Consider the following 26,700-nt stretch of genomic DNA (forward strand, 5'->3'; position numbering starts at 1 on the left):
CATAGGTAGGATCATAGATTGTGAGCTAGAAGGAACTTAAAAGTCCCCTAGTCTAACTCTTTCATTTTATATATGAGAAACTGAGGCCCAGAGAGGTTGACTAATTTACCCAAGATCTCTCAGAGAATAAGTGACCGATTTGAGATTAGAACCCAGTTCCTCTGATGCCAAATCCATAATTCTTTACATTTCACTATGTTGTAAGTGGAGGTAAGTGGAAGTTTCTTCACCAGTAAAATTATCTCTATCCGTCTGTCTGTCTGTCTATTGAAAGAGAGAGAGATAGAAAAGAGAGACAGAGAGAGAAAAGAGACAGAGAGACAAAAGAGATGGAGGCAGAGAGAGAGCATAACTCAGAGATAGAGAAACAGATGGAGAAGGAGGAGAGTTCAAGGGAGGGAGAGAGAGGAAGAAAGAGAAAGAACAGATGTAAAATGTAATTAATTCATTTGAAGTATTAGAAAAAAAACAAAGGAAGACCTCTAGCATATTGGGTGGGTCTTGTATGAAGGGTTTATGGAAATTCATGGACAAAAATAGCAGGGGATGAAAAGTACAGAGGGTCATGATCTTCACTGGTAGAGAAAAAGCACTACAACGATAGCATAAATTCTTTAAGGTATCAAAATCTCTTTTCCATCAAGAAGGACAGTCTTTAATCTAATAAAGACAGAACAAACATGATTAAAAAATAAAAAGAGTTCATGAAAGGTGAAACGTGAAAAGAGGCATATAGTTGATATAAATGAATTCCATTTTCCAGAACTAAGGGAATTTCATACAAGAATATTGAGTACAACACATTAAAAGTCAGGAATTCTACAAAATGCCATCCTATGACAGGGGGAAGATGATAGCAAGATAGTAAGAGCAAGGGAGAACGGATGGCTAGCCCAGAAACTCCACTGGTATCCCCATAATGTCAAGTGAATATAAAAACACCCCCAGAATTTTGGGTGTACCCTCTCTTTATGACAGAACATGGACAAGTATCTCATAAGCTGGGTGGGCATGGATGGTTCATAATTTGCACCCGAAGACGGAGTAATTCAGTCCATGACATCCCTGAGCATTTTGAGTATGAGAGAATTTAGATAGCTTCCAGTATATAAATACTTAGATTTCCCTGGTACTTATTGCTTACAAAACCTTTTATATATATTGTCTCATTTTTTCATACAATCATTAAGTGGTGCATCCAGGACTGGACTAGAGCCTTCTGACGGCAAATACAGAGCTCTTTCTACAGCAATTGTTTGTAAGCCAATTGTTTGGGACTCAGAAACTCATTTTCTCACAACATAATGTCATGGGTGATTGAGTCTACTTTATCAATTGCACTATCTCTCAACCAATGCTTTCTATCCACCAGTGAAGATCATGACCCTCTGTGCCCTTCGATCTTGTCTGATTCTTGTCCATTCATTTCCATAAATCCTTCATAGCAGGCCCACCCAGTGTCCTGTAGGTCTACTTTTGTTTTTTCCTATTGTCTCAAACAAATCAACCTGAAGCACTATTTCAATGACATCTAACCACAAGATTATAGATTGAAAGTTGGAGGAAGCCTAGAGGTCATTGAGTCAAGCACTATCATTTCACAGATGAAAAAGTTAAGGCACAAAGAGATTAAAGGAGCTCAATGCCACACAGGTAGCAGGTGTCTGGGGTGGGATTCAAAATCAGGTAATTCAGACTACAAATCCACCATTCTGTGGGAAAATAGACTTTGTCTACCAATTCCTGGTAAGAGATAACATATTCTCCTACCTCTGGTAACTTCTTAGTTCACTAGCCCTTTTGTCTAAAAGAAGGCAATTCTCTGTATCTGCTAATCTGCATAGGAATAACCTTTCTACAAGTCTGCACTTGCTTAAGAGAAGGGATCTCTCTATGTGTCTACAATTATATGAAGTGTCTCAAAATTCTTAGTGCAGTTTCAAGTTATTAATGCTTGAGATTGCACTGAGACTCTTTGTACAATCTATTTGAGAGAAGATGGTTCTCTAGGTCCACTACTCTTCAGGTATTTTGAATTAAGGAACAAAAAGCATTTTTGGGAGATGGAGGGTGAAAATGGGAAGGGTTGGGCCCTGCTGAATCCTGTAATTCTCTTCCCGTTCTATGGTAGAAACTTTAGAAAACCAAATATCCTTAGTTGGGAACTGTGTCTAAATAAAGTTTATGATTTTATTTTAAATATTTAATGTCTTCTCATACCTGAGTAGTTATTAGTTTTTTGGAGTTCCTTTTCTCTGAGCTTTCCCAAAAGCATCGAGCTATTGTGGTTTTCAATTCCAGAATATTATCCTGGAAGATAAAGTAGAGGAATTTCTAAAAACTTCAGTTGACTGTAATAGCAAGCACCCTAGCATACCCAGGATGGCTGCTAGCACAGATTCTTTGATCTACTTTTCTAAAGGAAAGCAACTCAATAAGGGGTTAACAATTTTACTTTAATCAAACATATATATCATTCACTTAGTTCAGGTGGGAAAGTCAGCACCCTGAACTTCAGAAAATACAAACAGAAATTACAAGCGGACAAAAAAATAACACAATTCAACTAACCAATAGACAGGGCTTCTATCTTTCTGACCATTATATAAATACAGTGTTAGTTACCAGAGTTTTCAAAGCTGGGGGGGCTCAATGGCTGCCCAGAGTCTCATCTGGCCAAATCACACAACTCTTCCTGTAAGTAAGCCCCAGAGCAAAACCTCACCTCAGGGAGTAATATAGCCTTCTCCAGGGTCAGAGAACATCACAGCCTTCATGACCCACTACTTAATTGCAAAGTAATAAAAGGTGTGGCTTGCTGAAAAAACATCCCCTAAGCAAGCTTCTCTTGTTGGGCTCCAAGTGAGGCCTATTAAGGGGCAGGGGAGATCTTCAAATTCCCTTACCAGTACACTGTTTCTGATGGTTAGAGAAGTGTGTCAAATAATGACAAGATCATGAATTCAGTCACTGCATAAACCAATTAGTTTGGGTTTCAAAAACTGGCTTGAATTTGATCCCCATACCATGGACCAGCCACGTTGCAAATGCATACCATGTGTCACAGAGGTGAATGCAGTGACATATATTGATCACCCCTACTGGAAAAAGAATGCAAAAGCCCCATCCTCCTGATCTGGGAGAAAGTTAAGCCTTCTGTCACACAGAGATATTTGGGTACAGCCCAAATCTCATTGAGGAGTTTATTGCTTCAGATAGGGATTGGACTAGATAAACATCAATGCTGGCTCCAACTCTGAGGCTATATGATTTTATTATTTTTGTTAATATAAAATAAGGCAGAAGTATACAGAAGCTGTGGGGAGTGTGGGTGGGGAGAGCTGATTGCATGTGACAGGGTAAATACCAATATATTCAATTGTTTTAGTCACATCTGACTCTTCATGATCCCATTTGAGGTTTTCTTGATAGAGATACCGAAGTGGTTTACCATTTCCTTCTCCAGTTCATTTTACAGACAAGGAAGCAGGCAAACAGACTTAAGTGACTTGCCCAGGGTCACACAGCTAGTAAGTGTCTGAGGCCAGATTTGAACTCAGGAAGATGAGTTTTCCTTTCTCTGGCCCCAGTGCTCTATCTACTATACCACCTAGCTCCTCTAAAGACCAATATTCAAATATTTAAAGGTAAATATTTAAATAGACAAAGGTAAATCCTTTGTTGTAAACAACAAAGCCCCATGAGTTATCTCCAGCTAGAAATGGATGGTTACAAATGGGCCAGTTGCTGTGCAAGTGTCCTAGATTGGGAGTCAAAGGCCACATATCACTGCCTACTTTTTCTGCCTAGTACACCAAAGACACAGACTACTATATCAAGTCATTTTGCAAATCTCTTCTAAGAGACAGCTAGGTGATGCAGTGGATAGAACATTCAGACACTCACTAGTTGTCTGGCCCTGGGCAAGCCACTTAACCATCATTTGCCTCAGTTTCCTCAACTGTAAAATAAGGATGATAAGAGAACCTACCTCCCAGGGTTGTTGTGAGGATCAAATCACATACAAATCTCTCAGGAGAATGTCTGGCTGCTAGTGGGCACTCAATAAGTTCTTTGGTGGCACAATGGATAGAGCACCGCGTCTAGAGTCAGGAAGACCTGAGTTCAAATTTGAATTCAGACAATTATTAGTTGTAAGACCCTAGGCAGGTCTCTTAACCCTGTTTGCCTCAGTTTCCTCCTCTGTAAAATGAGCTGGAGAAGGAAATGGCAAACTACTGAAGTATCTTTGCCAAGAAAACCCCAAATGGGGTCATGAAGAGTTAGACATGACAGAATAACAACAACACTGAGTTCTTGCCTCCTTGTTTCCTTGCTATGGAAGTTAACAACAGTAACTGACTCTCGGTTTCTGCACCTAACCCCACAGAAGCATCCCACATTCCAGTCAAACTGATCCACCTGCTCCTCGTAGTACTCAATACAATATCTTGCACCTTTGTACTTTTGCACAGGCTCTCTCCGAAGCCTGGAATATCCCTCCCCCTCACCTCTACTTCTTGGAGTCCCTGGCTTTCTTCAAGTCTCAGACATTTCCTAATTCTTCCAGTTGTTAGTCCACATGACCCCAACATAACTTTCCTGTGTCTACTTCTCTGTGATCATATTCCCTTCCCCAAAGCATGTAAGCTCTTTGAGGGCAGGGCTGGGTTTGGGGTTTGTTTGTTTTTTTATTCCCAGGACCCAGTTGTAGATGTTGTGTGTCCTTCATTCTCTAAAATGACCTGTACAGTGCCTTGTACTACCTAATAAATGATTGTTGAATGAAGCTAAGTTGAGTTGAATCTGATATGTTTTTATAGGAGATAGATAAACCCCAATACTGTTCCCATTTCTCAGCTGTAATGACTTCCTCATGTTACTAAGGACACATAAGTCATTGAAGGTCAGTGAACATATGAAAATAAAATGCAGCAGGACATTTCTTTGGTGCTGAGATTGATTCCTATCCTGTAATGGAAAAATAGATCATACCAAAGGGTGACTGTGGAGTTAATTCATCTGCTGTTTGAGCCTGGCCAGAATTTTAAACTGATCAAACACATCCATCTTCTGTAGCTTATCAATCTTTCAGACAGGATTCTTGCCTTTTTTTTTTTAGGACACCACACCCTCACAATACCTTCTGAAAGTGCTAGCCCTTGAGCCATTGGGAATAGTATTACACTTCTTGATGAAGAACAGAGACAAATGGAATGAACAGATCTAGTGGAAATGAGAGAACTTTCCAACTGGGATCTTTGATGATCTGTGCTATTGAATTGCTATTATCCCTATTTTACATTTTAGGAAACTGAGGAAAATGGAGGTTAAGTGTCTTGCCCATAGGAGATTTCTGAGTTAGAGGAGTGACATGGTCAGAGCAATGGATCATGAAGATAATGGGCAGAAGTGCAAAGAATGGATTGGAGAAGTTAGAGATTGAAAATGTAAGGTAATCTAAATAGGAAGAGATAAGGTCTGAACTAGGGGTTGTTTCATTGGGAGGATCAAAGAGAGGATAGATGAGAGATAGTTCAGATGTAGTTCCATAGGATTTGATAAATGTGTGGAGTGATGGAAAGAGAGAACCAAAAATATGACTGAGAGGATAGATTTTTTTTCCCATAAAGTTGAATCTAGTTGGAATTAAATTTTATAAAGTCAATTTGAGAGTCCCATCAAATTCCACTTTAACTATGGAGTTTTCTCTCTACATTGAGGGAGGGGATCTCAGCCAACTGTGCTACAAACCTTTTTTTTTTTTTGGAGGGCAATTGGAGTTAAGTGACTTGCCCAAGGTCACACGGCTAGCTTTTGTGTTAAGTGTCTGAGGTCAGATTTGAACTCGCTACAAACTTTTAACAAGGAAGGAGTTAGGATATTAGCCAACCCAATCCAATAACATGCTGAGCATCATAGGGAAGTTCTAGGGCATGGTAGGAAGTACATTTGACTTACTTTGGACTTCAGGAATTTCTCTCATGCCTCAGCATATCCCTAGACATTTCACCCAACATTCCTAGAATTTGTCTTCCTTTTGGTATTTATAATGCCTAATAGAACTAACCTGAAATATAATATTTTGTTAATAGATACCTTCAAGCTCAAGCTCATGCTTAACCAAATGAATGAGTTTATTGTCAATTATTATAAATTCAATTCTATAATTTAGTATTTATTGAGAATCTGCTTATGTTCATTTCTGCTTTATATGATATTGGAAATTCTGCATTGGCAGTTTATTCAAAACAAGGAATTCTTGAGTTAACATATGAAAAATGCTTTGAAAATCTTAAAACATCCTATAAATTCTAGTTTTTATTAGTGGAGTTGTTTCTTTTCTTTATTTCCTTCCTTTTTCCTTACCAAATGCTAGCATTGGGGAGAGACTCTCTCCCAGTGCTCTTGTGCCACACATGTACTATGATTTTTTCCCAAAATTTGCTTCTCTTCCTTCCCCCACCCCCTGGGTCCGTAATGCTTGGTGCTTTCAGTAGCAACCATCAAATCACAGACTTTCAAGAAGGACTTGGAGTACTTGAACTCATCATACCTTACTTATAAAGTATGACAAATGGGTTGGTTGGGATGACTTGGGGATTTCTTCTCCCTGTGATTCTCTGCTAGCCCTACAACTCTCCCTCCTGTCCCATCCTTATCCATCTCATCTCAAAAAAGGCACAGTGGGAGAGAAGAGAAATTCCATGGGTCCAGCCAAGAAGGGAGGACCACCCTAGGGTAAATAACTGTCTCCAGAGCTGCTGGCAGCCCACACAAACTATTCTAGGGAAAATTAAGCCCCACTGCATATTTTGCTAAAATAGCACATCAAGTTTTAAAAGACACACCAAATATGTTTTCTCTAAAATTGAATAAAATAAAAGACATGAGCTTTATAAGGTCCCAAAATTAAACCCTAGAGGAGTCAGAGGGAGACTAACAAATGTATCAAAAATTAGGCTATCAGAAAGGAGCCTCCACCTGAAGAAACAGACAGGAGGGAGAGTATACTAGACTGTCAAAAGTTTAAAATGCCGCAGGAGGCCAGTCAATCCATATTGATCTCCCCATGCAATCTGACCTTCATGGGGTTCATTAGTTTCCAGAGAAGCAGTCCAAAACATTGCATAGCAGCAGGGTTCAGCCTTATAAATGTGCTGGCCCAGCAAGTTAGCCCTCAGCAAGGTAGCTAACTGAGGTAGTTATTAATCACTCTGCACTTTGGGGGCCTTGCAATTTCAGAGAACTTTTTTCAACAGTGGCTGATGATTCACTAACCCTTTGGAAGGCAGATCAGTATTGTTCTTACAGGTCAGGTAGAAATCAAATCTGACCCTATGGTCTTTGAAAAGCAGCTTCGAAATTGGAACCTGGAGATCCTGAGCACCAAGCCTCCCCCTTGGGCCAAGGCTTCTTCTCGAAGATGGCAAAGATTAAAGGTAGAGGGAACTCGTGTTCCTTTGCTGCTCTCCATCCTTCCTCTGCCCTCACTGAAGTGCCTTTCAGATAATTTTCCCATTCTACTACTACATATTTTTTAAGAAATATTTTTCTAAAAGAAATTTTCTTTTTCCCAATTATGTGCAAATAATAATTTTAACATTTAAAAAAAATTTGAGTTCCAAATTCTTTCTTCCCTCCCCCCCTTGAGAAGGTATACAATTTGATATAGATTATACATGGGCAATCATGCAAAATATTTCTGTATTAGCCATGTTGAGAAAGAAAACACAGGAAAAAAAACAAGACAAAGCTTTAAAAGAATACTTTACTATGCATTCAGACTTCATCAGTTCTTTTTCTGGAAGCAGATAGCATTTTTCATCATAAATACTTTGAAATTGTCTTGGATCACTGTATTGCTGAGAATAGCTAAGTCATTCACAGCTCTTCATTAAACAATATTGCTGTTACTTTATACAATGTTCTCCTGGTTCTGCTCACTTCATTTTGCATCAGTTCATATAAATCTTTCCAGATTTTTCTGAAATCAGCCTGCTCATCATTTTTTTTTAAAGCAATCAGGGTTAAGTAACTTGCTTAAGGTTACACGGCCAGTTATTTCTGGGTGTGGTGCTAAGTATCTGAGCCCGGATTTGATCCCCAGGTCATCCCTACACTGGAGCCAGTGCTCTTACTCACTGAGCCACCTGGCTACCCCTATGCTCATCATTTCTTATAGCACAATTGTATTCCATCATAATCATATACCACAACTTGTTCTTTCCCCAATTGATGAGCATCCCTTCAATTTCTAATTCTTTGCCACCACAAAAAGAGTTCTTGTGAATATTTTTTGTACATATAGGTCTTTTTTCCTATTTTAAAAATAATCTCTTTGGGATACAAATCTAGTAGTGACATTGCTGGGTTAAAGCATAGGTATAGTTTTATAGCCCTTTGGGCATAGCTCCAAATTATTCTCCAGAAGGGTTAGACTACTTCACAACTCCAACAAAAATGCACGTGTCCCAATTTTTCCACATCCTCTCCAACATTTACCATTTCCCTTTTCTAGCATATTAGCCAATCTGATAGGTATGAGATAGTACCTCAGAGTTGTTTTAATTGAACAACCACTTTTTTTGAACAATAATTTTTCTTTTTCTCCTCTCAAAGTCCAAAGTGGTGAGTGGGGCTGTGGGTAAGCCATTCCTGTTCTCCCTCCTCAAGGTACAGAGTAAATAGCCATATTGGTTTCAAAACATTGTCCCACCTTATTTCTTGCCAGATGGTATTCTTTTAATTCTTCTATTTTCACACTAGGAAGTCTCATCCAGTTCTAATGATCTATGGCTCCTGTGAAGCTCTCTTAAGGCCCATTTGTTGTTCCAAGCATTCTCAAATTGCCTCAGTGCACTGACAGGGAAAAGACATGGATAGTTAACAGCTTTCATTATTACCTGATGTTTATTTTATAAGCTGTTGCTATGGCTTGTACTGAAGGCTATAGAGAACAACTTAAGTAGAAGGGACCCTTTTTTATGAACAGCTTGCATTTTATATTTCAAATGTTAATCTGCTCAAGGATGGCACTGATAATTTTTACTAGACATAGAAGATAAATGCCCTCTACAGGGGGGGAGGGGGGGAGGAAGGGAGGAGAGAAGTCTGGATCTAGGATTTCATCATTGTAGGGGGATTGCTCATGTGGAAATCACCTCTGAAGGTATAGAATGCCAACTTATCTGCAACCTAAAGTTTTAGAGAGTTGCCTCAAACACTTTAGAGGTTAAGTGACTTGCCCAAGGTCATATAACCAGTATGTGTTAGAGGCCTGATTTGAACCCAGGCATTCCTGCTTCCAAGACATAGGTATGCATAGCTTTGGAAGAAAAGATTAATGGAAATGGTTCCCAAAGATGTATAAATTTTGCTCATGCTTAAATTCATTCTGTCCCTCCCTCCACTTTATTATGATGCTTTTTTAAAAATTGCTTTTTGGAGGGCAATTGCGGTTATGTAACTTGCCCCAGGTTACACTGCTAGTTTTTTTTTTTTGCATGGGTGTTAAGTGTCTGAGGCTGGAACCAAATTCAGATCCCCTGGTGCTTTACTCACTGTGCCACCTAGCCGCCCCGTATTATGATGCCTTTAAAAATGTAAATAGAATCACAGGTCTAGAAGAGAATGTAGAGTTCACCTATTCTGATCTGCTGTTTTTAAAAACAAGGAAAAACTGAGACCCTAAGAGGTTAAAAGATTCCCCAACACACTAATACGCTATTGCTGAAGTTGTGAACTGATCCTACCATTTTAGAGAGAAATTTGGAACTATGCCCAAAGGGCTATAAAACTATACATACTCTTTGACCCAGCAATACCATTACTAAGCCTATATCCTAAAGACATCCAAAAAGAGGGAAAAGGACCTATTTGTACAAAAATATTTATGGCAGCTCTTTTTGTGGTGGCTAAGAACTGGAAATCAAAGGAATGCCCATCAGTTTGGGGAATGGCTAAACAAGCTGTGGTATATGATTGTAATGGAATATTATTATGTTATAAGAAATGACAAGCAGGATGATTTCAGAAAAAAAACCTGGAAAGACTTACATGAACTAATGCATAACAGAGTGAACAAAACCAGGAGAACATTGGGAAGAGTAATAGAAATGTTGTTTGATGAAAAATTGTGAATGACTTATCTATTCGCAGCAATACAATAACAGAATACAATCCCAAAGGATTTGTGATGAAGCATACTATCTGACTTCAGAGAAAGAAATGACATTTATTTGAGTCTTCTTGTACAAAATGACTGATATGGAAATGTTTTACATGTTCATGTATAACATCTGATTGCTAACCATCTCAGGGAAGAGAGTGGGGAGGGATAGAATTTGGAACTCAAAACTTTAAACAGAAATGTTTAAAACTTGGGGGAAAAGACTCTCCAGAAGTCATGCAGCTAACCAACATCAAGGCCAGAATTAGAGCCCACAAATGGATTGAGTAATTTGTGGCAAAGAGCTGAAATGTGGTTACTCACAGCTAGAAGCTGTGGGATGCCAATTAATAGATTATCTGTACCCTTTTTTATGACTCTAAGAGGTCTTGATTTCTAAAACTGTGCTCAGAAGCCTGATGGCTGAAGGACAAATCTCAAGCTCCTTATCCAGTTATTCAGAGTCCTCTGCTGTCTGACTCCAACTCACCTTTCCAGCCTTACCTCTTAATGCTTTCCTATACAAGTTCTCTATTCTAGTCAGACTGGTCTGCTCATTACCCCTCCAACATAGCCTGGACTTCTTTGTCCTCATTGTTTTGTTCATGGCTAGTAAGCTCCAAGGCCTCTTCTTTTTTTTCCTCCCACAATCCTCTGAGCTTGGTTGGTTACAATCACTCTTCCAGTCTGATTCCTCCAGAATCTAATAGTTTCCTGTGGAAGGGAATGTAAATCAAGTCAAGCATTTATTGAGTGTGTATATGCAGTGAATAGAGCATTGGTATTGGAGTCAGAAAGAAATGAGTTCAAATCCAGCCTTAGAAACATACTAGTTGTATGACCCTGGACAAGTCACTTAACCCTGTTTGTCTCAGTTTCCTCATCTGTAAAATGAACCGGAGAAGGAAATGGCAAACCACTCAGTATCTTTGCCAAGAAAACCCTAAATAGGGTCACAGAGTGAGACAACTGAAATGACTAAACAACAACAATGCCAGGCACTGTGCTAAGTGTGAATGACACAAATAAAAAAAAAAAAAGAGTCCATGCTCTCAAGGACTTCACATTCTAATAGGGGGTAGGGCTTGGCAGCAAAGTCCAGAGAATGAAAGTCTCCATTTCTGTCTTTATCTATCTTGTCCTTCTCTTTGAATTCTGCACTCAGCCTCTCCAAGTTTTAGAGAATATGAAAGGGAAGTGGAGTATTATTTCTTTATTTTATTTTATTTTATTTTATTTTTTGGTTTTCTACTGCCTATCTATAAACAAACAAACAAACAGGTGTTTGCAATAATAAGCAAAAGGCAGATCTATTGTTCCCAAAGTCTTCAAAGTTAAGCCTAGTGTTCCATCCAGAGTGACAGAGTTTGCTTTCTTAGCTCCCCCTGCATTTCCTGACTTAACTGTCAAATCTTGTCCCAGGATTGACTGGGTCCATCCTTGAAGCTCTGGATCATGGAAGTCCTAATAAACCTTTGCTCTCCTCTTTTCTTCTCTGATTTTTTCTGTAACAAGTACTTAGTAATATATGAGTTCATAAAGCTAGAACTGAAACGAGTCTTTGTGGCCATTTAAATCCACCTCCAGGGGCAGCTAGGTGTCTAAGTGGAGAGTGTACCACCCCTGAAGTCAGGAGGACCTGAGTTCAAATGTGACCTCAGATGCTTACCAGCTGTGGGACCCTGGGCAAGTTTCATAACCTCTATTACCTCCAAAAGAACAAACAAACAAACAAAGATGATGGTAAATCCCAACTCCTTTTTTTATAGGTGAAGAAACTGAGGTTTAAGGAGGTTTTAAGCTACTTGCTCAGGGTCACATAAGTAGGAAGAGCCCTAGGTGGGATCTGAACCAAGGTTCTCTGAGTTCTCCAGTATCAGTCTCTGTAGGGGTATGCTGCTAAATGTTTAATAACTGGGTCTCTGAGAAAAATACAGAACACGCTGGAAACACTTTTAAGTTTAATCCACACTATTAACATTTTCTCTGTCACTTTCTTAAGTCTAGACAATCAACAAAACTATAAATCAAGTCTAATTTGTAACAAGATATAAAATAACACACTGAAAATTTGGCAATGGACTGGAGACCCAGGCCAAGCTGCCTCTAGCACACGCTATCCCTCTGCCTCCCAAGTTCACCATCCTATTGTTAAAAGTTATTCTACTCTTTGTGCAAAACATGAGGTCAACACCTATTGCTGTAGACTGACATCAGGGTATAGCTCTGTCCTAGAGACACTGTGACTTATCATTACTCAGTTGTTTTCAGTCCTGTTAAATTCTTTGTGAGCCCATTTGGGGCTTTCTTGGCAAAGATATTGGAGTAGTTTGCCATTTCCTTCTCCAACTAATTTTACAGATGAGGAAACTGAGGCAAACAAGGTTAAGAGACTTGCCCAGGGTCACACAGCTACTAAGTGTCTGAGGCCATATTTGAACTAGGGAAGATGAGTCTTCCTGACTCCAGGCCCAGCACTCTATCCACTGTGCCATCTAGTTAAACCAGTCACCATTAGGTCTTAATGATCAATTACTCTTATATTTGCTTTCCTTACAGTACTTCCTGCCAGTGTTCCCTACAAACCAAATTTCCCTTCCTATTTCAAAACCCAGTGGTCAGCCCAAAGCACTTTTTTTTCTGACTGCCTCCTAACTTCCAACTCATCAGCAAATCTGAGCTGATGGACAATATCAGTTCTATCCACATTTCCCAAACTCTGATGATAGACCACTCAGACCATTGAACCATCAATCCACACTTCCCACTTGGGACTAAATTTTCTAGTAACTGATTAAATATATATTTATAATAGAAAATTATATCTTACATACAAAACTCCATTAAGAAAATTTCCCTCACTATTAACCAAAGGGTCATTGTACTAGTTCATTACTTAGAATTTTACAGATGGTAAGGACCCAAAAATTACCTAATCCCAACTACTCATTTGATAAATTTAAAATAACAACAATAATAAAGCCAAAGGTCCAGAGACATGAAATCTAATAAATGGCAAAGAAGGTAGAGTAACCAATGTACTCCGATTGATAGTTTCAGTATGCTACATGGACAACCTTAGTTTTCCTTATTTCGAAGAATGCCATGTAAGTGAGACAGGAAGTATTGCCCGCTCATCAAAATCCCTTTAGAGATTAGGGCTCTGACCCACAGGCTCTTTGAAATCTTTATTCTCTTGGACACTGAAATGTATCCCATTTGGCCAATATCCCAGGCATTTTGAACAATTCCCTGGAGGGGCCAGCCCATGGTTCCTTGCACTAAGCCAAAAAGGGTTTCCTTAAATAACACAACTTTTTATAGCCTATCTGGCATCAGATTAGAAACCCTTTGAAGAAATGATTGTGTTTTTAAATAGAACACCTTATTAGCATCTCTTCCTAGAGGTTATAATAATAGTTTTCTGTGGGAGATATCAATTAAAGAAGTTGATAGTAGTAGGCATAGTTTTAGCTCTTATCTTCCAGTCTGCATGATTCTTTGGATGATACGAATAGAAATGGTCTCTCTTAAGTCTGTCCTTTAAGTAATATTTGACTTCTGCATGTATTACCCAAGTCTGACATCTGAGCCTAATTTTGCCCTACTATGAGATCGGTTCCTATGAAGCCCAGACTACCAACCTTCTGAATCTGTCTTCCCCTGGCTACTCTCTACAATGTTTTGTTGTGCTAAATAAAACAGGAGTTTTTCATCTCAGGTGCACAGCTCTCCAAGGGATCTGTAGATAGATTTCAGGAGGCCTGTGAACTGGAATAAGGGGGAAAAACTCTTTATTTCAGTATAATCGATCTCTATTATAATACTATGAATTTTATTTTATACAGTAAAAACATTATTCTTAGGAGTCCGAAGGGGTTTGTGATGCAAACAAACACATTTAAGAGCCCTCATCCTAGAGTGTTCCTTCCATAGATCCAGGTGGGATCTACTGAAATGCTTTCTCGCATCGATCCAGTTTCCAATCACATCTCATCAGTTCAAGAAACAAAAATGAACTATTCTTCCTATCTGCAGAATTGAAGCTACTGCCCTACGTTATCAGGGCAGAAAGCATGGCATGGCTGTATTGACCTTTCAGGGTTGTGGTGAAAATCATAGAATCATAGATCTAAAGCTAAAATGGATCTAGGTAGACATCTAGCCCCAAACCCTTGATTTTATAGAGGTGACTGGCCAGCAGGTGAGGTAGGCTGCCCAAGCCCAAACAGAGAGCAAGTTATAGAGCAGGGATCCAAGGCCAGGTGCTCTGATTCCAAGTCTCCTATCCTTTCCACTGTGCCCTGCTGCCTTCCTAAACAACAAAACAAAGACCTTATAGCATTTTACACATCACAGAACATTATATGAATGTCAGCTGCTTTTGTAACAGAACAGTAGACTTAAGAGTCAAAACACCTGGATTCCAATCTTAGTTCAACAGCCCAGTAACTGTGACTTTCAGTAAGCTACTTTACTTCTCTGAGCCTTAGTTTTCTCCTCTGTAAAATGGGAATAATAATGCTTGTACCACTTACTTGACAAGGTCATTGCTATGATAAAATGAGACAATATACCAAAAATATCTTGCAAGCCATAAAAGGCGATATAAATGTAAGTTGAGTTATCCCAATAGAGAGGATGGATTTGTGATGATTCAATAGCAGTCTCTACCATCAACCATGAGTAATTAAAGTTATCTTTGGCAATGGAACACAGCAAAACTAGCTGACCTGGGAAGGTCTCATTATAACTAAGCAGACTGGCCATAGACACAGAAGTTAATCTTGATCAGGAGACTGAGTGCTGCAGTGACCCTGAATGGTGACCCTGGAGTTAGGAAGAACTGAGTTCGAATCTAATCTCAAACACTTATTTGTTGTTATATGACCTTGGACAAGTTACTTAACATCTTTCTGTCAGTTTCCCCATCTGTAAAAATGGAAATAATAATAATAAGCACCTACCATCCAAGGTTATTTTGAGGATAAAATGAATTGATATTTTTAAGTGCTTAGCAAATGTTAAAGTACTATATAAATGCTAGCTATTGCCATTAGTTTGGTCACCTTAATGTAGAGAAAACTACCTATGAGGAATATCATTCAGCAAAACCATCATCAACAGCTCACAGAGCCATAGAATCTTGAATTTAGAACTTGTAGAAACCTTGGAGGTTGACCTCTTTCTTTTTTTCCCTTATATTTATTTTATTTTTAATTTATAGAATAAAAAAATTTCCATAACCTAGAATAATATTTTTTTTTTGCTTTTTGGAGGGAGGAATGCAGGACAATTGGGGTTAAGTGACTTGCCCAAGGTCACATGGCTAGAAAGTGTTAAGTGTCTGAGGCTGGATTTGAGCTCAGGTCCTCCTGACTCCAGGGCCAGTGCTCTATTCACTGCACCACCTAGCTGCCCCAACATAGTATAATTTTTAAAAAGATGGTTACATAAAACTACAAATCTACTATGTATAATTTGCTATTCCTTTTAAATATATAATTATGATGCAAATTTATTTTTTTCTTCCCTCTCCCTCCCACCCAGATGGCTACCATTAGACAAAAATCTTTATAGGCATGTAAAATCATTCTATACATACTTCAATTTTCAATTCTTTCTTTGGATGTAGATACCATCTTCTTTCATACATCCTTTGTAGTTAATTTAGGTATTCCTAATAGTCCAAATGACTTATTGGCTCAAAATCATCCTGAAAATAATATTGCTGTTACTATATGCAAAGTTCTCTTGGTTCTGCTCATTTCTCTCATCATTATTTCATGCATGCCTTTTCATGTTTTTCTAAGAGCATCATGTTCATCATTTCTTATAACACAGTAGTATTCTATCACATCATATACCACAACTCGCTCAGCCAAAAATGAGGCCCAGAAAGCTTGCCTAAAGTCACATAACTAGTAAGTGACAGAATCCAAATTCAGTTCTCTTGACTCTCAACTGATCAGTCTTTCCACACGTCATATTTCATTGCTAGATCATTCCTTGATGTGGCTCATGCTCCAGTGTTACTTAATTATATTGGTGTACGTTCTCATGTAAATTAAAAATTAGACCACCAAGTCCAGAATTAAAACAAGTGCCCTACTACTCTCTCCTATAGCCTTGACCCTGGTCAAGTCTGGTAGGTTGTTGAGGAGAAGGGCCCAGCTGGGAAATGGAAGGCACATGGTAAGGGAGCTGTGCCATCTGGAATGCCAGCTATGCTTTCCTTTTGCCTCCCTGCCCTAAATACCATCCTATGCTCTCCTGCTGTTTCAATGTTCATTCAATCCATCCATTCCCTCATTTCTTCCTTCCCCTCCTGTGGGATTTTCATGCACTTTTCCATCACATCTCCTAGAAATTTATTGCTTCCCTTCCATAATCATTCCTCACTCACCCATCCTCTCACCCTCACTAATAAAGTTCTTTAAAATTTACAGTCTGCTGAGTTAAATAGGGAATATAAGTATTATTATTTTTTTCTATCAGATTTCTGATTTCAATGGTGTGGGGAGGTATGAATGAGGAACTCCCTCTTCTACCAGTGTAGATCAGGTCTCATTCTGCAGTTTTCAGCATTAGAGTTGTCTGGGGCAAAAATTAAAGGCAGGGTCACACAGCCATCATGCTTCAGAAGAGAGACTTGAACTCAGACCTTCTTGACTCAAGAGATAATCTTCTATCCACTAAACCATATTGCTGCTTATAAATATTGTTATCTTCATCATTCTGTGGCTTCTATGTCTATGTGAAAAGAAGGAAGAAAAGAAGGAAGGAAGGAAGAAATGAAAAAGGAAAGAAAGAAGGAAAGAAGGAGGGAAGAAAGGAAGGAAGGGAGGGAGGGACAAGGGAGGGAAAGAGGGGAGAGAAGAAACAAAAATGTATTAAGTTTTTTTTTTTTTAAGCAATTGGGGTTAAGTAACTTGCTCAAGGTTACACAGCCAGTTATTTCTGGGTGTGGTGCTGAGTATCTGAGCCCAGATTTGATCCCCAGGTCATCCCGATACTGGAGCCAGTGCTCTGACTCTCTCAGCCACCTGGCCGCCCCTATTAAGTTCTTAATATGTACCAAGTATTGTCATAACCACTGTGAAAATATTATCTTATTGTGACTTGTTCTTGGTTACGTAAGTGGTAGAAGTCAGAGGTAAAGCCTCAAGTCTTCTTTATTCTAAGGCCAGTCTTCCAATGAGCCATGTTGTACTGATGTTCAAAGAAGCTAAGAGATTTGTCCTGGGCCCCATATCAAATGAACTTCCAACATCCAAACTGAGGTCTTCTGATTGTAAGACCAACACTTTTTCTATGCAGAAGGTACCAGGGCTAGGTGATAGGTATGCAAAGAGATGTAAAACATGGTTCTCCTCTTCTGAAATCTCAGGAAATATCTAACAACGGCATCATCAACAACAATAACAATACCATCGACAACAGGAGGAGGAGGAGGATTATAATAGTAATAGTAGTGTTGTAGTAGGAGTAGTGCTAGTTGTAGCAGTAATAGTGGTAGTAGTAGTAGGAGGAGGAGGAGGAGCAGCAGCCGGGTGGTACTAGTAGTAGTAGTAGTAGTAGTAGTAGTAGTGGGAGCAGCCAGGTGGTAGTAGTAGTAGTAGTAGTAGTGAGAGCAGCCAGGTGGTAGTAGTAGTAGTAGTAGTAGTGGGTGCAGCCAGGTGGCAGAGTGAATAGAGCACCAGACTTAGAATCAAGAAGACCTGAATTCAAATTCAGCCCCAGACACTTACTAGCTATGTGACCCTAGGCAAGTCACTTAACCCTGTTTGCCTCAGTTTCTTCATATGTAAAATGAACTAGAGAAGGAAATGGCAAACAGTATCTTTGCCAAGAAAACCCCAAAAGGGGTCACAAAGAGTGGGACACAACCAAAATTAACAACAATTAAAAGTTGTAGTAGTAGTAGTTCTAGTTGTAATTGTAGTAGCAGCATTGTAGTAATTGTAGTATAATAAAAGTAGTAGTAGTACTAGTAGTAGTTGTAGTAGTACTGGTTGTGGTAAGGGTAGTTTTAGTAATTATAGTAGCATTCGTTGTATTTGTCATAATAGTAGTATAGTTGTAGTCATAATAATAGTACTAGTAATAGTAGCAGTAGTAGTAGTAAAGCACTAGTAGTAGTATTGTTGGAAGAAGAGGTGGATCTACCCACACTTATGTGACATTTTATCATTTATAGGCTTTTTCCACAACAACTCTGCGATGTAGTTAGTGTAAAGATTTCCTTCATTTTACATTTACAGTGACTTGCCCAAGGTCATACAGCTCACATTTGTGAGCTATTTGTTAAGAACAAATATTGAAATGTTGTATATGCAACATACTAGTTGAATGTCTCCATCTTTCCCTTGATTATCCCCTCAGGCACTTAGATGTAAGATTCAAAGACCTTAATACACATCCAGTTTCATATGACTGAATGACTATGTAAGGAGCTCTCCGGTAGGAGTCTGGAGGTCTGAGTTTTGGCTCTGGCTCCACCCCTAACTCTGCCTTGGGCTAGTCACTTTATCTCTCCAGGCTTCAGTTTAATTTCCTCATCTATAATGATGGCACTGTGAGAGATTAGGACTAGATGATCTCTAATGCCAGTGTGCTAATAAATATTTAATAATCAGCTCTCAAAGAGAAAAAAGTAAGCAGTATACCCTTTAAAGTTTAATCTGTATTATTAACATTTTCTTGCATCTAGAAAATCAATCAATCAAGCCCTGATAATAATCTATAGCATTTGCTGATTTCTGAGAAATAAACACTCACATTGAAATTTAACAATCCTCTGGTTCGAGGGGGCTCCAACATGCCCCTATGCTAGATACATTTTAGTGCTAACATTCAGAGCTTCTAGATACGGAGCAGGGAGTTCCTGAGGTCCCTCAAAGCCTGCCACCTGGGCCTCTCTAGGCAGTGCTTTCCGATGTACATAATTAGGAGGTCTGCTTTGTCCCCCACTGTCAGTGGTATGCAACTCAATCCATCTGTAGAATTCTGCAAGACTGTCATGAAAACATTGGTGAAAATGGCTTGGCTTGGGATTTATTACCATCTGTGCCTTTACTGTCTTTCTGGCACATGGAAGTTCATGATCCAGTCGACATGTCTGCAACTTGGTGTTACGAAATTAGACATTTACAAATTGAAAATATAAGACATAAGTCAGAAAGGAGCACTTGTTCTTTGATATAGATATTTGTCCTTGTAAATGGTCAACTAAGACCATTAAATATAAACATAATGAATTCCCTAAGACTCACTTGCCACCACCCTGCTCCCAACCCTGTCTCCAAGCACACGGAATAATAGAATGTCAGAGCTGGAAAGGATTTAAAAATCACTTAATCCAACTACCTCATTTCATGGAAGAAGAAACAAGTCCAGAGAGGAGAAGGGATTCGCCCTGAGGTCACATGACTAAGATTACAAAAATTTGTAGGAGTGAAAAACAAGACTGACATATTTTAGAGGGAAAAGATGTGACCTATAAAATTTTGCATTTTCTTCTAATAAATTGCTTTCTAATTTTTTTTTCTCTTCAAAAGCAGTAAGTTAAATCCTTTGGCAGTGCTCATCCTGACGGTTTCCCACTTTCCCAAATGATTCGTATCTTTCTCAAGTATTTTGTTTTTGTCATGAATAATATTTTGTGTTGGGGAAGGGAGGGAGGACTGTGTTTTTTTTTTATTATTTTTAAGTCTAACTTGAAGATTTTTGTTTTACATCAATCATTTCCCATCCTACCCCAGGATTCCCTTGTAGCAAAAAAAAAAAAAAAAAAGAAATAATTAATACATGCCTGACAACAAAAGCAGCATTCCACATCCATAGATGTCCCACCCCCTCTCTCCAATGAAAGAAAGGAGTGTTTTGCCTCTGCCTCTTTTTTTCTTTCCATTTTGTATCATTTGATGTATTGCCAACAGAACTATCACTAGTAATTCTGGTGCCTGGGGAAAGTACACTTGAGCATAGACCCTGGGACACAGAGCTCTATGTGAGGAGAGATCCAAAGATAACAAGATTGTTGCAGAAGAAGCACCATGGGGAAAGAAGAAGGGTAGGGCCAGACTGGAGGGGATATCACTTGGGGAGTTACTGGAAGGATGGAGGAAGACATGGACCATTTGGTAGCTTCCTGTTTCAATTGGTTTGTGTGGGTTACTGGGTGCTAAGCTCAGTTACTTCTTCCTTCTGAAGGAGTAAGAGCGTTCATTATCAGACCTTCTAAGTTTCAGTGCCCGCCTAGTTATGGCTTTAGTTGCCACATATGGACATAGGCAATATTTAGTTCATTAATTGTTATGTAACATTTCATGCTACCATGATTTATTTAATCATTCTCCTTTTGTGGGCCATTCGGTTAGCTTCTATTCCAAATGTTCATATAAACTATTTGTGCCTGACCTGTGGCAGAGCCTTCCAAGCTCATGTTGGTCCAATCGGCCACAGTCAGACACTCAGTATGTTGACCCCAGCATAGTGATGTCATTTTGATCCTCTTTGAGTACAAAAAAACAACCATTCAGTTAACTATGTCATTGAGGCTCATTTCTCACTAAAAGGCATTGCATTTTAGCTAAGGAAACTAAAGAAATGAAAATGAGAAACATTTTTTAAAATCCAATTATGCTAAGCAGAAAAACACATATGCTGCTGAGATGTGTTTCTATTTAGATGTTTATTTGTTGTTTACCACAGACCAAAAAAATTGAAGGGGAAATTATTTGGATCTCAAACCATGAAATAAATTTTTGACTATTTACCCACCCAATAAAAGCTGTTCCGTCTGGAGCTTTGAAATTGCTATTTCTGATATCCTCCAATGCAAATATTTTTGAGGAGAAGCAGCAGAGCTACATAGTTGGAAAGAAAAGTGATAAAAAATAAAGCTGAGTCCTAACTATATTAGAGCATTATCCCACTTGAGAACCCCCAGATTCAGCTGATGATCTAACAACTAGGAAATTGAAGAGCTAGTCTTCTGACTCCAAGTCATCTGTCTGCTGATTATTTTGTGTATGTGTGAACATGTGTATATGTGTTTCTACATATTAATACGCAATCAATACTTATAGAACTGTGACCTATTCAATGTGGATGCTCCTTTTACTAATTCAGATGATCATAGCTTTTCCATAAAGTGGAAGATGGTTTCGTGACTTCAACAACAACAGCACCTAATGGTCAGCCCTCTTCTCATGAGCCTCTCTTCACTTTTGTGAGCCATGGAGTTGGCAGTCTCCATCACGTCTTTGTCCCCAGGTTGCTACACTAGACACTTTGGGAAGCTTTCCCTTGGGTGAGTTCCAGGATTCTTAACTCTTGTATCCAAGGTTTGACTCCATTTCCACCAAATATCAGTTCCACAATCAACATAAACCTGGCAAATAGCAAAGAAACCCACTTATTCAATCATATAGCAAAGAAGAAATCGGAGAAAGTATACATAGAATATGTACCAGACTATACAGAGAGAAGGAGCTCTCCTATTGGGAGTGAGATAACTCAGTTCAACAAAGAGAGACAGAGACAGAGACAGAGACAGAGACAAAGACAAAGACAAAGAGAGAGACAGAGAGAGGGAGAGAGAAACAGAGAGAGAGAGAGAGAGAGAGAGAGAGAGAGAGAGAGAGAGAGAGACAGAGAGAGACAGAGAGAGAGACAGAGAGACAGAGAGACAGAGACAGAGAGAGACGGAGACAGAGAGACAGAGAGAGACAGAGAGAGACAGAGAGAGAGACAGAGAGAGACAGAGAGAGTCCTAGATCTCACCAAAGGGGAAGTTCAACTTGGGGTCAGGGACATGACTGTCACTGCTACCTCTTCTCATGTCAGCTTCTTCCTAGCATCTTTTCCTCCAGCAACTTGAAGTGGGACTGGCATCATCCATCTTCTCTCTTGAAGCTGGAAGCCATAATCCCCCAAATTCAAAAAGACTCAGTGACTCCCAGAAAACTGAACTGCTCTCCTCTCTCCCTCTCTCACCAACTGCATCCCATTCCTCACTCAGCCATAGGGAACTGATCTCCATCAATAAGGAGCGAGCCTCATCCCCTGGTCTTTGGAATTAAGATTATATATACACAGATGCATGTATGCATCTGTTTGTATATACTTATACTTTTCCCCCCAGTGAGTGGGTCTGGTGAACAGTGTAAGCTAAAGTAACACTGAAAATATGTTTGTTTCAACATTGAGGCTAGAACCCAGCAGTGAAATGAAAGAATGCATGAGTCCACATGTTCAGACCCACATTTTTCTGTTCTTGACCTTATTATACAATATTACTCTCCAGTCCTCCCTCATGCCCCATTCCTTTCAGTTTTTGTAAATGAGCTCATCTGTAGAGAGTTTGCAGACCCACCTGGACCACAAAGGCCTTCTAGTCTGATGTATAACTGTAAAGAAAAATCCCCTGTACAACATCACCAATAAGTTATCTAATTCAGCCTTTCCTTGAAGATCTTCCATGAGGGACTGCTCCCTACCTCCCAGGGAAGTCATTCTACTCTTTGGCCAGCTCAGCTAGCGCAGTTGTTTTTACATCAAACCTAAATCTGCCTCTTTGTAGCTTCCATTGCTTCTGCCTTCAGGGGCCAAACACAGCATGTCTCATCATTCTTCCATGAAACAGGCTTTCCAAAATTTGAAGAAATCTCTCTTGCTCACCACCCCCAAACTTTCCCCACCCCCAGGCTAAATGGGATACAATAATGAATTGTGCATTGTATGTTTAAAGTTCAGTTCAGTTTCATGTTATACCCAATAGTTCATAGTTAACTATGATCTGCAAAATAATATTTTCTTTTCATTTTCTATGGTTCCTCTGATCATTTAAAATAAATACAAGATCACTTGTTTTTCTTTTTCTTTTCTTTAAAGTACCAACAAATATATTTTGGGGAACAAAAGTGGAAATGTGATATAACACACACAATCATTTATTCATTTATTTATTCACAATTCATTGAGTATTCACTATGTGCAAGGCACTGGGTAGAACAGAATGACTGCCATCATAGATCTTAAAAGCGAAGTCAAAATATTGAGGTAGGTACAAACAATCATAATGCAAGGAAGTTCATGCTAAATTCTTTTTGAATGGCTTAGGCAAGAGAGAAATCATTTCCATCTTAGGTAACTAGAAAAGCTTTCACAGGTGGGGAGGAATCCTAAATGGTCCTTGAAGGGTGAGTAGGCCTTGTGACTCAGTAGAATGGGGAAGGGATTTGTTATCAGAGGATCCACCTTCAAATCCTAGCTCTGATCCTGACCACCTACGTAGCCTTGGATGAATGAGTCATTTAACCTCTCTAGTCCTCAATATCCTCACATGTAAAATGAGGAGTAGGTAGCTTCCAATTCTAAATTGATGATGTAAGATGTAATTGTAAGATGATATAAGATAAGATTTTATTAAGTGGGGATGTGGGCCATTCCAAGTGGTAAGAACTAAATGTCTCTTGTTATTGTGGAATTAGGTCCCTTTAACCATCATCTTCATTTTACAGATGACAAAGCTGGGCTTGCTCCCAAATCCTTCTCTCTACTGTCCTAGGACTCCGTGAGATAACTGTTGTAAGGAAGTGTAGGCAAAAGGAAGGAGGACATTATATACAGAAGCAGTGAATTATCATTTATCATACAGGGTAGGAGGTGCTCATGGGGACTAGCACCTCTGGTGTGAGGGCTTGTTGAGCCTTTTTCAGGGCTGTTCATCCACCTTTAGTGGCCACTTGTCACTCAGCTATCACCTGTGGCTCCAAGAAGCTGTAGCAGGTGCAGTGGTCACATCCTGGTAAAACTATCTTAGCAGATGGGCTAAATCAGGTTGAGGATCACCCGGCAGGCCTTAAACTCGTTGGTGATTTAGGGGGATGTCTACCACAAGCTTGTTAAGACTTTCCCTGGTGTGATGGGTGGATGAAAACAAAGTGTTCCAATGGCCATGAAGGCAGCTGAAGCAGATTCTGTGGAACACTTAGAGCTTAGTTAGACATTGAAAAAGCCAAGGTCACCCAATGCATCCTGGGCTATTGCCAGTCATCTTGATTTTTGTTTTGCCACTGGATCTCATTGACTCTGGAAGACAGAGTGAGGCTGATAACTTTGTGCAACTCTGCCTCACTTAAATCTGATTTACCCACAACTCAAGGCATCACCCCATAATGTCATTGGTCATCTTCAAAAACAAAGGATGAATAACAATTATTTATTTTAAAATATATTGGTTTTTGGCATTGTACTACAAAGCAAACTATACTTCTAAAATAAGATTAATTTCATAACAATCTTAGAACCATTAAATGGTAGCACTAAAAGGTGCTTAAGTGATCCGTCTAATCTAACTTCTTCATTTTCCCCATAAGGAAACATGGAATATTTAATAGTCACTAAGTCAATTGGAGTCAATAAGACCTGAGTTCAAATGCCTAGCTGTGTGAACTTGGACAAATCATTTAACCTCTGCTTCATGGGGAAAATGAGGAGGTTTAAATCAATGGTTTCTAAGGTCCCTCCTACCTCTAAAAGCTATGATTCTATGAACTGAGGAACAGATGAGTGAAATAATTTGTCCAAAGTCACACACCTAGTTAGTAGGGAAGGACAAAAGCAAAACTCTTGAAATTCTTTTCATGTATATATTGTGTGCATAAAATCCATGATTTCCCCCAAGAGAACTGTGACTTATATGCATTAAAACATGTATAAGAATATCAGACAAAAGTATCTATCTATATACATATATTGTATGTAAATGTATGAATATTCTACATATATATCACATAGAAGTCATTTCCAACTCAGAATATATAAATCTACAGGATTAGGGCTGTTTGCTTTTCTCATAGATTTACTTCATTTCTGTGTATTTGTATTTCCAAACTGTTTTTCTTTTTCTTTTTTTTTTTTTATTTCTTTGGAAATTTTATTTTTATTTTATTTCCCACTGTACACTCAAGTTTTTCTATTCTGAAGTTTTTCTATTTCTGTGAAAATCACAAGTTCTGCTTTGACAATTCTTATCTATCTACTAAACCATTCAAAAATATTCTTCTGTGGCTCCATGTTCTCTTGGGTGTCCACTGGATCCTCTGCCTTATTAAGGTGTTGACTCATTTTCCTTTATTTTATAATATTTATTCAGAAATGTTTGCATTCATTTAGATGTATGTCCTGGAGGTCATGTGTTATAAATATCTTCCCTATTCATTTCTTTGCTTGTGCTTAAAGTTTTTAATGAGTTTTATTTTTCCTGAGATTTTTGATAATTTGTCTCTTTTTCCCCCTTACATTCCCCTATTGCTTTCTTTCTGACTCTTTTTTTTTCTTTGATGGCATATCTCCTGAGGGCTGGACCTCAAAGCCATCTCAGCTTCTTCCCATACTGGGGAATTCACTTTCCACTGGCCTCACTCTCTGTGCCAAATGGTTTTGGTGGGGGTCAAAGGGTGGGGAACAGAAAAGGCCTCAACTGGATGTCAGGCCTCTTTCCTTCAGCCCTGGCTAAGCCCCATATATTATGTACTGGAGCTTTGTTCCAGTTCCCTCTTTATTCCTCTGGCTGCCATGTGGCTTTCTACCATTCTAAGCAGAGCATGCTTCTGCTTTCCTATATACCTCCACCTCTTTCTGCATAGGGAAAAGGGAGACAGTAATGGGAGAGACATATATCAAGGAAAGGGGCAGCAGAATTCTGTTGCTTATTACATATGGTGGTGGGATGAGGACAAGGGCAGAGGGGATGGGCGTACTGAAAGATGAAAGCAGTGGCAAGAGAATTATTGAGTGGATCCTAGAGCACAAGCCGGTAGGTTCCATTGCTCTGCCCCACCAGAATACTGGGGATAGTGAGAGAAGGGGTAATAAATGAGCAAGATAGGGATCAGAAATTAGCCTTTTCTTGCTGTTAATTCATCAGGTCAGTGCCTTATTAGGGTTCTTGGTGTCTTAGCCTGTGGAGAGAGATGAAATTAGTTTTAGGTCAAATTGTGTATAATTCTCACTTTGGAGAGTTTTGAGAGGTCATAAGGATGAGATAAAATGTCTAGTCCTCAATCTTGGTGGTCACATGGTCCACTTAAGGCCTTGTACAGTACATTTTTCCATGAATTAATTAATTTTATCCTTATAACAATGGCATAAGCTAAGTATTTTTATTTCTTCTACAAATATGAGGAAACTCAAACTCAGAGAAGTTAAGCAGTTTTGGGGAGGACTCATGATAAGTAAGTGATGGCCCCATGACTAGAAATCAAATCTTCTGACTTCCAATTCATTGTTCTTTACTTCATGCTGTTTTGTCAAGAAGAGAAAACTAACATCCAAGAGCAAAGAGATTCTGGGATATAATCATTTATGAAATGTTTTGCAGGAAGATGTTCAAAGTTGATGAACAGGGTCACTTCTCATTATAGTGAAGAGTGGCAGAAAGGAAACCAGGTCTGCAGAAGATCTTTATATAACCCAACTAAGCTGGATAATCCCAAGAGCTTTATTGAAAAAAAAAT

Source organism: Petaurus breviceps, unplaced genomic scaffold, assembly GCF_028583685.1.
Source record: "Petaurus breviceps papuanus isolate PSGF00001 unplaced genomic scaffold, PetGlider_PUasm1.0 90792, whole genome shotgun sequence".
NCBI lineage: Eukaryota > Metazoa > Chordata > Mammalia > Diprotodontia > Petauridae > Petaurus > Petaurus breviceps.